This window comes from Loxodonta africana, chromosome 17 (genome assembly GCF_030014295.1).
Source record: "Loxodonta africana isolate mLoxAfr1 chromosome 17, mLoxAfr1.hap2, whole genome shotgun sequence".
Lineage (NCBI taxonomy): Eukaryota > Metazoa > Chordata > Mammalia > Proboscidea > Elephantidae > Loxodonta > Loxodonta africana.
In genome coordinates, this window is record NC_087358.1 from 83,415,073 (window position 1) to 83,429,362 (window position 14,290).

Here is a 14,290-nt window from a genome sequence, read left to right on the forward strand (position 1 = left end):
TGTTGTTTGTGGTTAGGGGGTTAGTGTTGTTGTTTGTTAGGGGGTTAAGGTTGTTTTTTGTTAGGAGGTTAGGGTTGTTTGTTGTTACAGGGTTAGGTTAGTTTCTTGTTAGGGGTTTAGTGTTGTTTGTTGTTAGGGGGTTAGTGTTTGTTGTTAGGGGTTTAGGGTTGCTTCTTGTTGGGGTTTAGTAGTTTTTGTTGTTAGGGTGTTAGTGTTGTTTGTGATTAGGGGGTTAGTGTTGTTTGTTCTTGCGGGGTTAGTGTTGTTTGTGGTTAGGGTGTTAGTGTTGTTTGTGGTTAGGGGGTGAGAGTTGTTGGTTGTTAGAGGGTTAGGATTGTTTGTTGTTAGGGATTTAGGGTTGTTTGTTGTTAGGGGGTTAAGGTTGTTTGTTGTTAGGGGGTTAGGGCTGTTTGTTGTTACAGGGTTAGGTTAGTTTCTTGTTAGGGGTTTAGTGTTGTTTCTTGTTAGGGGGTTAGTGTTTGTTGTTAGGGGTTTAGTGTTGTTTCTTGTTGGAGTTTACTGGTTTTTTTCTTAGGGTGTTAGTGTTGTTTGTTGTTAGGGGTTTAGGGTTGTTTGTTGTTAGGGGTTTAAGGTTGTTTGTTGTTAGGAGTTTAGGGTTGTTTGTTGTTACGGGTTTAGGTTAGTTTCTTGTTACGGGTTTAGTGTTGTTTGTTGTTAGGGGGTTAGTGTTTGTTGTTAGGGGTTTAGGGTTGTTTCTTGTTGGGGTTTATTAGTTTTTCTTGTTAGGGTGTTAGTGTTGTTTGTTGTTAGGGGGTTAGTGTAGTTTGTTCTTACGGGGTTAGTGTTGTTTGTGGTTAGGGTGTTAGTGTTGTTTGTGGATAGGGGGTGTGCGTTGTTGGTTGTTAGGGGGTTAGGATTGTTTGTTGTTACGGGTTTAGGGTTGTTTGTTGTTAGGGGGTTAAGGTTGTTTGTTGTTAGGTGGTTAGGGTTGATTGTTGTTACAGAGTTAGGTTAGTTTCTTGTTAGGGGTTTAGTGTTGTTTGTTGTTAGGGGGTTAGTGTTTGTTGCTAGGGGTTTAGGGTTGTTTCTTGTTGGGGTTTAGTAGTTTTTGTTGTTAGGGTGTTAGTGTTGTTTGTGGTTAGGGTGTTAGTGTTGTTTGTTAGATGGTTAGGGTTATTTGTTGTTAGGAGGTTAGGGTTGTTTGTTGTTACAGGGTTAGGTTAGTTTCTTGTTAGGGGTTTAGTGTTGTTTGTTGTTAGGGGGTTAGTGTTTGTTGTTAGGGGTTTAGTGTTGTTTCTTGTTGGGGTTTAGTGTTTTTTGTTGTTAGTGTGTTACTGTTGTTTGTTGTTAGGGGTTTAGGGTTGTTTGTTGTTAGGGGTTTAAGGTTGTTTGTTTTTAGGAGGTTAGGGTTGTTTGTTGTTACGGGGTTAGGTTAGTTTCTTGTTAGGGGTTTAGTGTTGTTTGTTGTTAGGGGGTTAGTGTTTGTTGTTAGGGGTTTAGGGTTGTTTCTTGTTGGGGTTTAGTAGTTTTTGTTGTTAGGGTGTTAGTGTTGTTTGTTCTTATGGGGTTAGTGTTGTTTGTGGTTAGAGTGTTAGTGTTGTTTGTGGTTAGGGGGTATGCGTTGTTGGTTGTTAGGGGGTTAGGATTGTTTTTTGTTAGGGGTTTAGGGTTGTTTGTTGTTAGGGGGTTAAGGTTGTTTGTTGTTAGGAGGTTAGGGTTGTTTGTTGTTACAGGGTTAGGTTAGTTTCTTGTTAGGGGTTTAGTGTTGTTTGTTGTTAGGAGGTTAGTGTTTGTTGTTAGGGGTTTAGTGTTGTTTCTTGTTGGGGTTTAGTGGTTTTTGTTGTTAGGGTGTTAGTGTTGTTTGTTGTTAGGGGTTTAGGGTTGTTTGTTGTTAGGGGTTTAAGGTTGTTTGTTGTTAGGAGGTTAGGGTTGTTTGTTGTTACGGGGTTAGGTTAGTTTCTTGTTAGGGGTTTAGTGTTGTTTGTTGTTAGGGGGTTAGTGTTTGTTGTTAGGTGTTTAGGGTTGTTTCTTGTTGGGGTTTAGTAGTTTTAGTTGTTAGGGTGTTAGTGTTGTTTGTGGTTAGGGGCTTAGTGTTGTTGTTTGTTAGGGGGTTAGGGTTGTTTGTTGTTAGGGGGTTAGTGTTGTTTGTGCTTACGGGGTTAGTGTTGTTTGTCGTTAGGGTGTTAGTGTTTTTTGTGGTTAGGGTGTATGCGTTGTTGGTTGTTAGGGGGTTAGGATGTTTTGTTGTTAGGGGTTTAGGGTTGTTTGTTGTTAGGGGGTTAAGGTTGTTTGCTGTTAGGAGGTTAGGGATCTTTGTTGTTACAGGGTTAGGTTAGTTTCTTGTTAGGGGTTTAGTGTTGTTTTTTGTTAGGGGGTTAGTGTTTGTTGTTAGGGGTTTAGTGTTGTTTCTTGTTGGCGTTTAGTGGTTTTTGTTGTTAGGGTGTTAGTGTTGTTTGTTGTTAGGGTTTTAGGGTTGTTTGTTGTTAGGGGTTTAAGGTTGTTTGTTGTTAGGAGGTTAGGGTTGTTTGTTGTTACGGGGTTCGGTGAGTTTCTTGTTAGGGGTTTAGTGTTTTTTGTTGTTAGGGGGTTAGTGTTTGTTGTTAGGGGTTTAGGGCTGTTTCTTGTTGGAGTTTAGTAGTTTTTGTTGTTAGGGTATTAGTGTTGTTTGTGGTTAGGGGGTTAGTGTTGTTGTTTGTTAGGGGGTTAAGGTTGTTTTTTGTTAGGAGGTTAGGGTTGTTTTTTGTTACAGGGTTAGGTTAGTTTCTTGTTAGGGGTTTAGTGTTGTTTGTTTTTAGGGGGTTAGTGTTTGTTGTTAGGGGTTTAGTGTTGTTTCTTGTTGGGGTTTAGTGGTTTTTGTTGTTAGGGTGTTAGTGTTGTTTGTTGTTAGGGGTTTAGGGTTGTTTGTTGTTAGGGGTTTAAGGTTGTTTGCTGTTAGGAGGTTAGGGTTGTTTGTTGTTATGGGGTTAGGTTAGTTTCTTGTTAGGGGTTTAGTGTTGTTTGCTGTTAGGGGGTTAGTGTTTGTTGTTAGGGGTTTAGGGTTGCTTCTTGTTGGGGTTTAGTAGTTTTTGTTGTTAGGGTGTTAATGTTGTTTGTGGTTAGGGGGTTAGTGTTGTTTGTTCTTACGGGGTTAGTGTTGTTTGTGGTTAGGGTGTTAGTGTTGTTTGTTGTTTGGGGGTTAGTGTTGTTTGTTCTTACGGGGTTAGTGTTGTTTGTGGTTAGGGGTGAGCGTTGTTGGTTGTTAGGGGGTTAGGATTGTTTGTTGTTAGGGCTTTAGGGTTGTTTGTTGTTAGGGGGTTAAGGTGGTTTGTTGTTAGGAGGTTAGGGTTGTTTGTTGTTACAGGGTTAGGTTAGTTTCTTGTTAGGGGTTTAGTGTTGTTTGTTGTTAGGGGGTTAGTGTTTGTTGTTAGGGGTTTAGGGTTGTTTCTTGTTGGGGTTTAGTAGTTTTGTTGTTAGGGTGTTGGTGTTGTTTGTTGTTAGGTTGTTAGTGTTGTTTGTATTTAGGGGTTTATGGTTGTTTCTTGTTGGTTTTAGTGGTTTTTGTTGTTAGGGTGTTAGTGTTGTTTGTTGTTACGGGGTTAGTGTTGTTTGTTCTTACGGGGTTAGTGTTGTTTGTGGTTAGGGTGTTAGTGTTGTTTGTGGTTAGGGGGTGAGTGTTGTTGGTGGTTAGGGGGTTAGGATTGTTTGTTGTTAAGGGTTTAGGGTTGTTTGTTGTTAGAGGTTTAAGGTTGTTTGTTGTTAGGGTGTTAGGGTTGTTTGTTCTTAGTGGGTTATTGTTGTTTGTTGTTAGTGGGTTAGTGTTTCTGGTTTTTAGGGTTTAGGGTTGTTTGCTGTTCGGGGGATAGTGTTGTTTGTTGTTAGGGCGTTAGGGTTGTTTGTTGTTAGGGTGTTAGTTTTCTTTGATGTTAGGGGTTTAGGGTTGTTTGTTGTTAGGGGGTTAGTGTTGTTTGTTGTTAGGGGGTTAGGGTTGTTCCTAGTTGGGGTTTAGTATTGTTTGTTGTTAGGGTGCTAGTGTTGTCCGTTTTTGGGGTTAGTGTTGTTGTTTGGGGGTTAGTGTTGTTTGTTGTTAGGGTGTGAGAGTTGTTTGTTGTTTGGGGTTTGTGTTGTTTTTTAGGGGGTAGTTTTGTTTGTTGTTAGTGGGTTAGTGTTGATTGTAGTTAGGGGATTAGGGTTGTTGTTAGAGAGTTAGTGTGGTTTGTTGTTGGGGCTTAGTGTTGTTTGTTTTTAGGGGGTTAGGGATCTTTGTTGTTAGGGTGTTAGTGTTGTTTGTTGTTAGGGGGTTAGTGTTGTTTGCTGTTAGGTGTTTAGGGTTGTTTCTTGTTGGGGTTTAGTGGGTTTTGTTGTTAGGGTGTTAGTGTTTTTGCTTAGGGGGTTAGTGCTGTTGGTTGTTAGGAGGTAAGGGTTGTTTGTTGTTAGTGTTTTAGTGTTGCTTGTTGTTAGGGGTTCCGAGTTTTTTGTTGTTGGGGGTTAGAGTTGTTTGTTCTTAGAGGATTTGGGTTCTTTCTTGTTGGGGGTTAGTGTTGTTTGTTTTTAGGGGATAAGTGTTGGTTGTTGTTAGCGGGTTAGTTTTTTTTGGTTTTACTGGGTTAGTGCTGTTGGTGGTTAGGGGGTTATTGTTGTTGGTTGTTTAGGGGGTTAAGGTTGTTTGTTGTTAGGAGGTTAGGGTTGTTTGTTGTTACGGGGTTAGGTTAGTTTCTTGTTAGGGGTTTAGTGTTGATTGTTGTTAGGGGGTTAGTGTTTGTTGTTAGGGGTTTAGTGTTGTTTGTTGTTAGGGGGTTAGTGTTTGTTGTTAGGGGTTTAGTGTTGTTTCTTGTTGGGGTTTAGTGGTTTTTGTTGTTAGGGGGTTAGTGTTTGTTGTTAGGGGTTTAGGGTTGTTTGTTGTTAGGGGTTTAAGGTTGTTTGTTGTTAGGAGGTTAGGGTTGTTTGTTGTTACGGGTTTAGGTTAGTTTCTTGTTAGGGGTTTAGTGTTGATTGTTGTTAGGGGGTTAGTGTTTGTTGTTAGGGGTTTAGTGTTGTTTGTTGTTAGGGGGTTAGTGTTTGTTGTTAGGGGTTTAGTGTTGTTTCTTGTTGGGGTTTAGTGGTTTTTGTTGTTAGGGGGTTAGTGTTTGTTGTTAGGGGTTTAGGGTTGTTTGTTGTTAGGGGTTTAGGGTTGTTTGTTGTTAGGGGTTTAAGGTTGTTTGTTGTTAGGGGGTTAGTGTTGTTTGTTCTTACGGGGTTAGTGTTGTTTGTGGTTAGGGTGTTAGTGTTGTTTGTGGTTAGGGGGTGTGCGTTGTTGGTTGTTAGGGGGTTAGGATTGTTTGTTGTTAGGGGTTTAGGGTTGTTTGTTGTTAGGGGGTTAAGGTTGTTTGTTGTTAGGAGGTTAGGGTTGTTTGTTGTTACAGGTTAGGTTAGTTTCTTGTTAGGGGTTTAGTGTTGTTTGTTGTTAGGAGGTTAGTGTTTGTTGTTAGGGGTTTAGTGTTGTTTCTTGTTGGGGTTTAGTGGTTTTTGTTGTTAGGGTGTTAGTGTTGTTTGTTGTTAGGGGTTTAGGGTTGTTTGTTGTTAGGGGTTTAAGGTTGTTTGTTGTTAGGAGGTTAGGGTTGTTTGTTGTTACGGGGTTAGGTTAGTTTCTTGTTAGGGGTTTAGTGTTGTTTGTTGTTAGGGGGTTAGTGTTTGTTGTTAGGGGTTTAGGGTTGTTTCTTGTTGGGGTTTAGTAGTTTTAGTTGTTAGGGTGTTAGTGTTGTTTGTGGTTAGGGGCTTAGTGTTGTTGTTTGTTAGGGGGTTAGGGTTGTTTGTTGTTAGGGGTTTAAGGTTGTTTGTTGTTAGGAGGTTAGGGTTGTTTGTTGTTACAGGGTTAGGTTAGTTTCTTGTTAGGGGTTTAGTGTTGTTTGTTGTTAGGGGGTTAGTGTTTGTTGTTACGGGTTTAGTGTTATTTCTTGTTGGGGTTTAGTGGTTTTTGTTGTTAGGGTGTTAGTGTTGTTTGTTGTTAGGGGTTTAGGGTTGTTTGTTGTCAGGGGGTTAGTGTTTGTTGTTAGGGGTTTAGGGTTGTTTCTTGTTGGAGTTTAGTAGTTTTTGTTGTTAGGGTGTTAGTGTTGTTTGTGGTTAGGGGGTTAGTGTTGTTTGTTCTGACGGGGTTAGTGTTGTTTGTGGTTAGGGGGTGAGCGTTGTTGCTTGTTAGGTGGTTAGGATTGTTTGTTGTTAGGGGTTTAGGGTTGTTTGTTGTTAGGGGGTTAAGGATGTTTGTTGTTAGGAGGTTTGGGCTGTTTGTTGTTACAGGGTTAGGTTAGTTTCTTGTTAGGGGTTTAGTGTTGTTTGTTGTTAGGGGGTTAGTGTTTGTTGTTAGGGGTTTAGTGTTGTTTCTTGTTGGGGTTTAGTGGTTTTTGTTGTTAGGGTGTTAGTGTTGTTTGTTGTTAGGGGTTTAGGGTTGTTTGTTGTTAGGGGTTTAAGGTTGTTGTTAGGAGGTTAGGGTTGTTTGTTGTTACGGGGTTAGGTTAGTTTCTTGTTAGGGGTTTAGTGTTGTTGTTGTTAGGGGGTTATTGTTGTTTGTTGTTAGGAGGTTAGGGTTGTTTGTTTTTACAGGGCTAGGTTAGTTTCTTGTTAGGGGTTTAGTGTTGTTTGTTGTTAGGGCGTTAGTGTTTGTTGTTAGGGGTTTAGTGTTGTTTCTTGTTGGGGTTTAGTGTTTTTTGTTGTTAGGGTGTTAGTGTTGTTTGTTGTTAGGGGTTTAGGGTTGTTTGTTGTTAGGCGTTTAAGGTTGTTTGTTGTTAGGAGGTTAGGGTTGTTTGTTGTTACGGGCTTAGGTAAGTTTCTTGTTAGGGGTTTAGTGTTGTTTGTTGTTAGGGGGTTAGTGTTTGTTGTTAGGGGTTTAGGGTTGTTTCTTGTTGGGTTTAGTAGTTTTTGTTGTTAGGGTGTTAGTGTTGTTTGTTGTTTGGGGGTTACTGTAGTTTGTTCTTACGGGGTTAGTGTTGTTTGTGGTTAGGGTGTTAGTGTTTTTTGTGGTTAGGGGGTGTGCGTTGTTGGTTGTTAGGGGGTTAGGTTAGTTTCTTGTTAGGGGTTTAGTGTTGTTTGTTGTTGGGGTTTAGTAGTTTTTGTTGTTAGGGTGTTAGTGTTGTTTGTGGTTAGCGGGTTAGTGTTGTTGTTTGTTAGGGGGTTAGGGTTGTTTGTTGTTAGCAGGTTAGGGTTGTTTGTTGTTACAGGGTTAGGTTAGTTTCTTGTTAGGGGTTTAGTGTTGTTTGTTGTTAGGGGGTTAGTGTTTGTTGTTAGGGGTTTAGTGTTGTTTCTGATGGCGTTTAGTGTTTTTTGTTGTTAGTGTGTTAGTGTTGTTTGTTGTTAGGGGTTTAGGGTTGTTTGTTGTTAGGGGTTTAAGGTTGTTTGTTGTTAGGGGTTTAGGGTTGTTTCTTGTTGGGGTTTAGTAGTTTTTGTTGTTAGGGTGTTGGTGTTGTTTGTTGTTAGGGGTTTAGGGTTGTTTCTTGTTGGGGTTTAGTAGTTTTTGTTGTTAGGGTGTTAGTGTTGTTCGTTGTTAGGGGTTTAGGGTTGTTTGTTGTTAGGGGTTTAAGGTTGTTTTTTGTTAGGAGGTTAGGGTTGTTTGTTGTTACAGGGTTAGGTTAGTTTCTTGTTAGGGGTTTAGTGTTGTTTGTTGTTAGGGGGTTAGTGTTTGTTGTTAGGGGTTTAGTGTTTCTTGTTGGGGTTTAGTGGTTTTTGTTGTTAGGGTGTTAGTGTTGTTTGTTGTTAGGGGTTTAGGGTTGTTTGTTGTTAGGGGTTTAAGGTTGTTTGTTGTTAGGAGGTTAGGGTTGTTTGTTGTTACGGGGTTAGGTTAGTTTCTTGTTAGGGGTTTAGTGTTGTTTGCTGTTAGGGGGTTAGTGTTTGTTGTTAGGGGTTTAGGGTTGTTTCTTGTTGGGGTTTAGTAGTTTTTGTTGTTAGGGTGTTAGTGTTGTTTGTGGTTAGGGGGTTAGTGTTGTTTGTTCTTACGGGGTTAGTGTTGTTTGCGGTTAGGGTGTTAGTGTTGTTTGTGGTTAGGGGGTGAGAGTTGTTGGTTGTTAGGGGGTTAGGATTGTTTGTTGTTAGGGGTTTTGGGTTGTTTGTTGTTAGGGGGTTAAGGTTTTTTGTTGTTAGGAGGTTAGGGCTGTTTGTTGTTACAGGGTTAGGTTAGTTTTTTGTTAGGGGTTTAGTGTTGTTTGTTGTTAGGGGGTTAGTGTTTGTTGTTAGGGGTTTAGTGTTGTTTCTTGTTCGGGTTCAGTGGTTTTTGTTGTTAGGGTGTTAGTGTTGTTTGTTGTTAGGGGTTTAGGGTTGTTTGTTGTTAGGGGTTTAAGGTTGTTTGTTGTTAGGAGGTTAGTGTTGTTTGTTGTTACGGGTTTAGGTTAGTTTCTTGTTAGGGGTTTAGTGTTGTTTGTTGTTAGGGGGTTAGTGTTGTTTCTTCCTGCGGGGTTAGTGTTGTTTGTGGTTAGGGTGTTAGTGTTGTTTGTGGCTAGGGGGTGTGCGTTGTTGGTTGTTAGGGGGTTAGGATTGCTTGTTGTTAGGGGTTTAGGGTTGTTTGTTGTTAGGGAGTTAAGATTGTTTGTTGTTAGGAGGTTAGGGTTGTTTGTTGTTACAGGGTTAGGTTAGTTTCTTGTTAGGGGTTTAGTGTTGTTTGTTGTTAGGGGGTTAATGTTTGTTGTTAGGGGTTTAGTGTTGTTTCTTGTTGGGGTTTAGTGTTTTTTGTTGTTAGGGTGTTAGTGTTTTTTGTTGTTAGGGGTTTAGGGTTGTTTGTTGTTAGGGGCTTCAGGTTGTTTGTTGTTAGGAGGTTAGGGTTGTTTGTTGTTACAGGGTTAGGTTAGTTTCTTGTTAGGGGTTTAGTGTTGTTTGTTGTTAGGGGGTTAGTGTTTGTTGTTAGGGGTTTAGGGTTGTTTCTTTTTGGGGTTTAGTAGTTTTTGTTGTTAGGGTGTTAGTGTTGTTTGTGCTTAGGTGGTTAGTGTTGTTTGTTCTTACGGGGTTAGTGTTGGTTGTGGTTAGGGTGTTAGTGTTGTTTGTGGTTAGGGGGTGAGAGTTGTTGGTTGTTAGGAGGTTAGGATTGTTTGTTGTTAGGGGTTTAGGGTTGTTTGTTGTTAGGGGGTTAAGGTGGTTTGTTGTTAGGAGGTTAGGGCTGTTTGTTGTTACAGGGTTAGGTTAGTTTCTTGTTAGGGGTTTAGTGTTGTTTGTTGTTAGGGGGTTAGTGTTTGTTGTTAGGGGTTTAGGGTTGTTTCTTGTTGGGGTTTAGTAGTTTTAGTTGTTAGGGTGTTAGTGTTGTTTGTGCTTAGGGGCTTAGTGTTGTTGTTTGTTAGGGGGTTAGGGTTGTTTGTTGTTAGGAGGTTAGGGTTGTTTGTTGTTACAGGGTTAGGTTAGTTTATTGTTAGGGGTTTAGTGTTGTTTGTTGTTAGGGGGTTAGTGTCTGTTGTTAGGGGTTTCGTGTTGTTTCTTGTTGGAGTTTACTGGTTTTTGTTGTTAGGGTGTTAGTGTTGTTTGTTGTTAGGGGTTTAGGGTTGTTTGTTGTTAGGGGTTTAAGGTTGTTTGTTGTTAGGAGGTTAGGGTTGTTTGTTGTTACGGGTTTAGGTTAGTTTCTTGTTACGGGTTTAGTGTTGTTTGTTGTTGGGGGTTAGTGTTTGTTGTTAGGGGTTTAGGGTTGTTTCTTGTTGGGGTTTAGTAGTTTTTCTTGTTAGGGTGTTGGTGTTGTTTGTTGTTAGGGGGTTAGTGTTGTTTGTTCTTACGGGGTTAGTGTTGTTTGTGGTTAGGGTGTTAGTGTTGTTTGTGGATAGGGGGTGTGCGTTGTTGGTTGTTAGGGGGTTAGGATTGTTTGTTGTTAGGGGTTTAGCGTTGTTTGTTGTTAGGGGGTTAAGGTTGTTTGTTGTTAGGTGGTTAGGTTTGTTTGTTGTTACAGGGTTAGGTTAGTTTCTTGTTAGGGGTTTAGTGTTGTTTGTTGTTAGGGGGTTAGTGTTTGTTGCTAGGGGTTTAGGATTGTTTCTTGTTGGGGTTTAGTAGTTTTTGTTGTTAGGGTGTTAGTGGTGTTTGTGGTTAGGGGGTTAGTGTTGTTTGTTAGGGGGTTAGGGTTATTTGTTGTTAGGAGGTTAGGGTTGTTTGTTGTTATAGGGTTAGGTTAGTTTCTTGTTAGTGGTTTAGTGTTGTTTGTTGTTAGGGGGTTAGTGTTTGTTGTTAGGGGTTTAGTGTTGTTTCTTGTTGGGGTTTAGTGTTTTTTGTTGTTAGTGTGTTACTGTTGTTTGTTGTTAGGGGTTTAGGGTTGTTTGTTGTTAGGGGGTTAAGGTTGTTTGTTGTTAGGAGGTTAGGGTTGTTTCTTGTTACAGGGTTAGGTTAGTTTCTTGTTAGGGGTTTAGTGTTGTTTGTTGTTAGGGGGTTAGTGTTTGTTGTGAGGGGTTTAGTGTTGTTTCTTGTTGGGGTTTAGTGGTTTTTGTTGTTAGGGTGTTAGTGTTGTTTGTGGTTAGGGGGTTAGTGTTGTTGTTTGTTAGGGGGTTAGGGTTGTTTGTTGTTAGAAGGTTAGGGTTGTTTGTTGTTAGGGGTTTAGGGTTGTTTGTTGTTAGGGGGTTAGGGTTGTTTGTTGTTAGGGGTTTAGAGTAGTTTATTTTTAGGGGGTTAGTGTTGTTTGTTGTTAGGTTGTTAGGATTGTTGTTAGGGGGTTAGTGGTGTTTGTTGTTAGGGGGTTAGTGTTTTTTGTTGTTAGGGGGTTAGAGTAGTTTGTTGTTGGGGGTTGGGGTTGTTTGTTGTTAGGGGATTAGGCTTGTTTGTTGTTAGTGGGTTAGAGTATTTTGTTGTTGGGGGTTAGGGTTGTTTGTTGTTAGGGGATTAGGATTGTTGTTAGGTGGTTAGTGTTGTTTCTATTTAGGGGTTTCGGGTTGTTTCTTGTTGAGGTTTAGTGGTTTTTGTTGTTAGGGTGTTAGTGTTGTTTGTGGTTAGGGGGTTAGTGTTGTTTGTATTTAGGGGTTTAGGGTTGCTCCTTGTTGGGCTTTAGTGGTTTTTGTTGTTAGGGTGTTAGTGTTGTTTGTTGTTGGGGGGTTAGTGTTGTTTGTTCTTACGGGGTTAGTGTTGTTTTTCGTTAGGGTGTTAGTGTTGTTTGTGGTTAGCGGGTGAGCGTTGTTGGTTGTTAGGGGGTTAGGATTGTTTGTTGTTAGGGGTTTAGGGTTGTTTGTTGTTAGGGTGTTAAGGTTGTTTGTTGTTAGGAGGTTAGGGTTGTTTGTTGTTACAGGGTTAGGTTAGTTTCTTCTTAGGGGTTTAGTACTTTTTGTTCTTAGGGGGTTAGTGTTTGTTGTTAGTTGTTTAGTGTTGTTTCTTTTTGGGCTTTAGTGGGTTTTTTTGTTAGGGTGTTAGTGTTGATTGTTGTTAGGGGTTAAGGGTTGTTTGTTGTTAGGGGTTTAAGGTTGTTTGTTTTTAGGAGGTTAGAGTTGTTTGTTGTTACGGGGTTAGGTTAGTTTCTTGTTAGGGGTTTAGTGTTGTTTGTTGTTAGCTGGTTAGTGTTTGTTGTTAGGGGTTTAGGGTTGTTTCTTGTTGGGGTTTAGTAGTTTTTGTTGTTAGGGTGTTAGTGTTGTTTGTTGTTAGGGGTTAGTGTAGTTTGTTCTAACGGGGTTACTGTTGTTTGTGGTTAGGGTGTTAGTTTTGTTTGTGGTTAGGGGGTGAGCGTTGTTGGTTATTAGGGGGTTAGGATTGTTTGTTGTTAGGGGTTTAGGGTTGTTTGTTGTTACGGGGTTAGGTTAGTTTCTTGTTAGTGGTTTAGTGTTGTTTGTTGTTAGGGGGTTAGTGTTTGTTGTTAGGGGTTTAGGGTTGTTTCTTGTTGGGGTTTATTAGTTTTTGTTGTTGGGTGTTAGTGTTGTTTGTGGTTAGAGGGTTAGTGTTGTTGTTTGTTAGGGGGTTAGGGTTGTTTGTTGTTAGGAGGTTAGGGTTGTTTGTTGTTACAGGGTTAGGTTAGTTTCTTCTTAGGGGTTTAGTGTTGTTTGTTGTTAGGGGGTTAGTGTTTGTTGTTAGGGGTTTAATGTTGTTTCTTGTTGGGGTTTAGTATTTTTTGTTGTTAGGGTGTTAGTGTTTGTTGTTAGGGGTTTAGGGTTGTTTGTTGTTAGGGGTTTATGGTTGTTTGATGTTAGGAGGTTAGGGTTGTTTGTTGTTACGGGGTTAGGTTAGTTTCTTGTTAGGGGTTTAGTGTTGTTTGTTGTTAGGGGGTTAGTGTTTGGTGTTTTGGGTTTAGGGTTGTTTCTTGTTGGGGTTTAGTAGTTTTTGTTGTTAGGGTGTTAGTGTTGTTTGTTGTTAGGGGGTTAGTGTTGTTTGTTCTTACGGGGTTAGTGTTGTTTGTGGTTAGGGTGTTAGTGTTGTTTGTGGTTAGGGGGTGTGCGTTGTTGGTTGTTAGGAGGTTAGGATTGTTTGTTGTTAGGGGTTTAGGGTTGTTTGTTGTTAGGGGGTTAAGGTTGTTTGTTGTTAGGAGGTTAGGGTTGTTCCTTGTTGGGGTTTAGTAGTTTTTGTTGTTAGGGTGTTAGTGTTGTTTGTGGTTAGGGAGTTAGTGTTGTTGTTTGTTAGCGGGTTAGGGTTGTTTGTTGTTAGGAGGTTAGGGTTGTTTATTGTTACAGGGTTAGGTTAGTTTCTTGTTAGGTGTTTAGTGTTGTTTGTTGTTAGGGGGTTAGTGTTTGTTGTTAGGGGTTTAGTGTTGTTTCTTGTTGGGGTTTAGTGGTTTTTGTTGTTAGGGTGTTAGTGTTGTTTGTTGTTAGGGGTTTAGGGTTGTTTGTTGTTAGGGGTTTAAGGTTGTTTGTTGTTAGGAGGTTAGGGTTGTTTGTTGTTACGGGGTTAGGTTAGTTTCTTGTTAGGTGTTTAGTGTTGTTTGTTGTTAGGGGGTTAGTGTTTGTTGTTAGGACTTTAGGGTTGTTTCTTGTTGGGGTTTAGTAGTTTTTGTTGTTAGGGTGTTAGTGTTGTTTGTCGTTAGGGGGTTAGTGTTGTTTGTTCTTACGGGGTTAGTGTTGTTTGTGGTCAGGCTGTCAGTGCTGTTTGTGGTTAGGGGGTGAGCGTTGTTGGTTGTTAGGGGGTTAGGATTGTTTGTTGTTAGGGATTTAGGGTTGTTTGCTGTTAGGGATTTAGGGTTGTTTGCTGTTAGGGGGTTAAGGTTGTTTGTTGTTAGGAGGTTAGGGTTGTTTGTTGTTACAGGGTTAGGTTAGTTTCTTGTTAGGGGTTTAGTGTTGTTTTTTGTTAGGGGGTTAGTGTTTGTTGTTAGGGGTCTACTGTTGTTTCTTGTTGGGGTTTAGTGGTTTCTGTTGTTAGGGTGTTAGTGTTGTTCGTTGTTAGGGGTTTAGGGTTGTTTGTTGTTAGAAGGTTAGGGTTGTTTGTTGTTACGGGGTTAGGTTAGTTTCTTGTTAGAGGTTTAGTATTGTTTGTTGTTAGGGGGTTAGTGTTTGTTGTTAGGGGTTTAGGGTTGTTTGTTGTTGGGGTTTAGTAGTTTTTCTTGTTAGGGTGTTAGTGTTGTTTGTGGTTAGGGGATTAGTGTTGTTGTTTGTTAGGGGGTTAGGGTTCTTTGTTGTTAGAAGGTTAGGGTTGTTTGTTGTTACGGGGTTAGGTTAGTTTCTTGTTAGGTGTTTAGTGTTGTTTGTTGTTAGGGGGTTAGTGTTTGTTCTTAGGGGTTTAGGGTTGTTTCTTGATGGGGTTTAGTAGTTTTTTTTGTTAGGGTGTTAGTGTTGGTTGTGGTTAGGGGGTTAGTGTTCTTTGTTTTTACGGGGTTAGTGTTGTTTGTGGTTAGGGTGTTAGTGTTGTTTGTGGTTAGGGGGTGTGCGTTGTTGGTTGTTAGGGGTTTAGGATTGTTTGTTGTTAGGGGTTTAGGGTTGTTTGTTGTTAGGGGGTTAAGGTTGTTTGTTGTTAGGAGGTTAGGGTTGTTTGTTGTTACGGGTTTAGGTTAGTTTCTTGTTAGGGGTTTAGTGTTGTTTGTTGTTAGGGGGTTAGTGTTTGTTGTTAGGGGTTTAGGGTTGTTTCTTGTTGGGGTTTAGTAGTTTTAGTTGTTAGGGTGTTAGTGTTGTTTGTGGTTAGGGGCTTAGTGTTGTTGTTTGTTAGGGGGTTAGGGTTGTTTGTAGTTAGGAGGTTAGGGTTGTTTGTTGTTACAGGGTTAGGTTAGTTTATTGTTAGGGGTTTAGTGTTGTTTGTTGTTAGGGGGTTAGTGTTTGTTGTTAGGGGTTTAGTGTTGTTTCTTGTTGGGGTTTAGTGGTTTTTGTTGTTAGGGTGTTAGTGTTGTTTGTTGTTAGGGGTTTAGGGTTGTTTGTTGTTAGGGGTTTAAGGTTGTTTGTTGTTAGGAGGTTAGGGTTGTTTGTTGTTACGGGTTTAAGTTAGTTTCTTGTTAGGGGTTTACTGTTGTTTGTTGTTAGGCGGTTAGTGTTTGTTG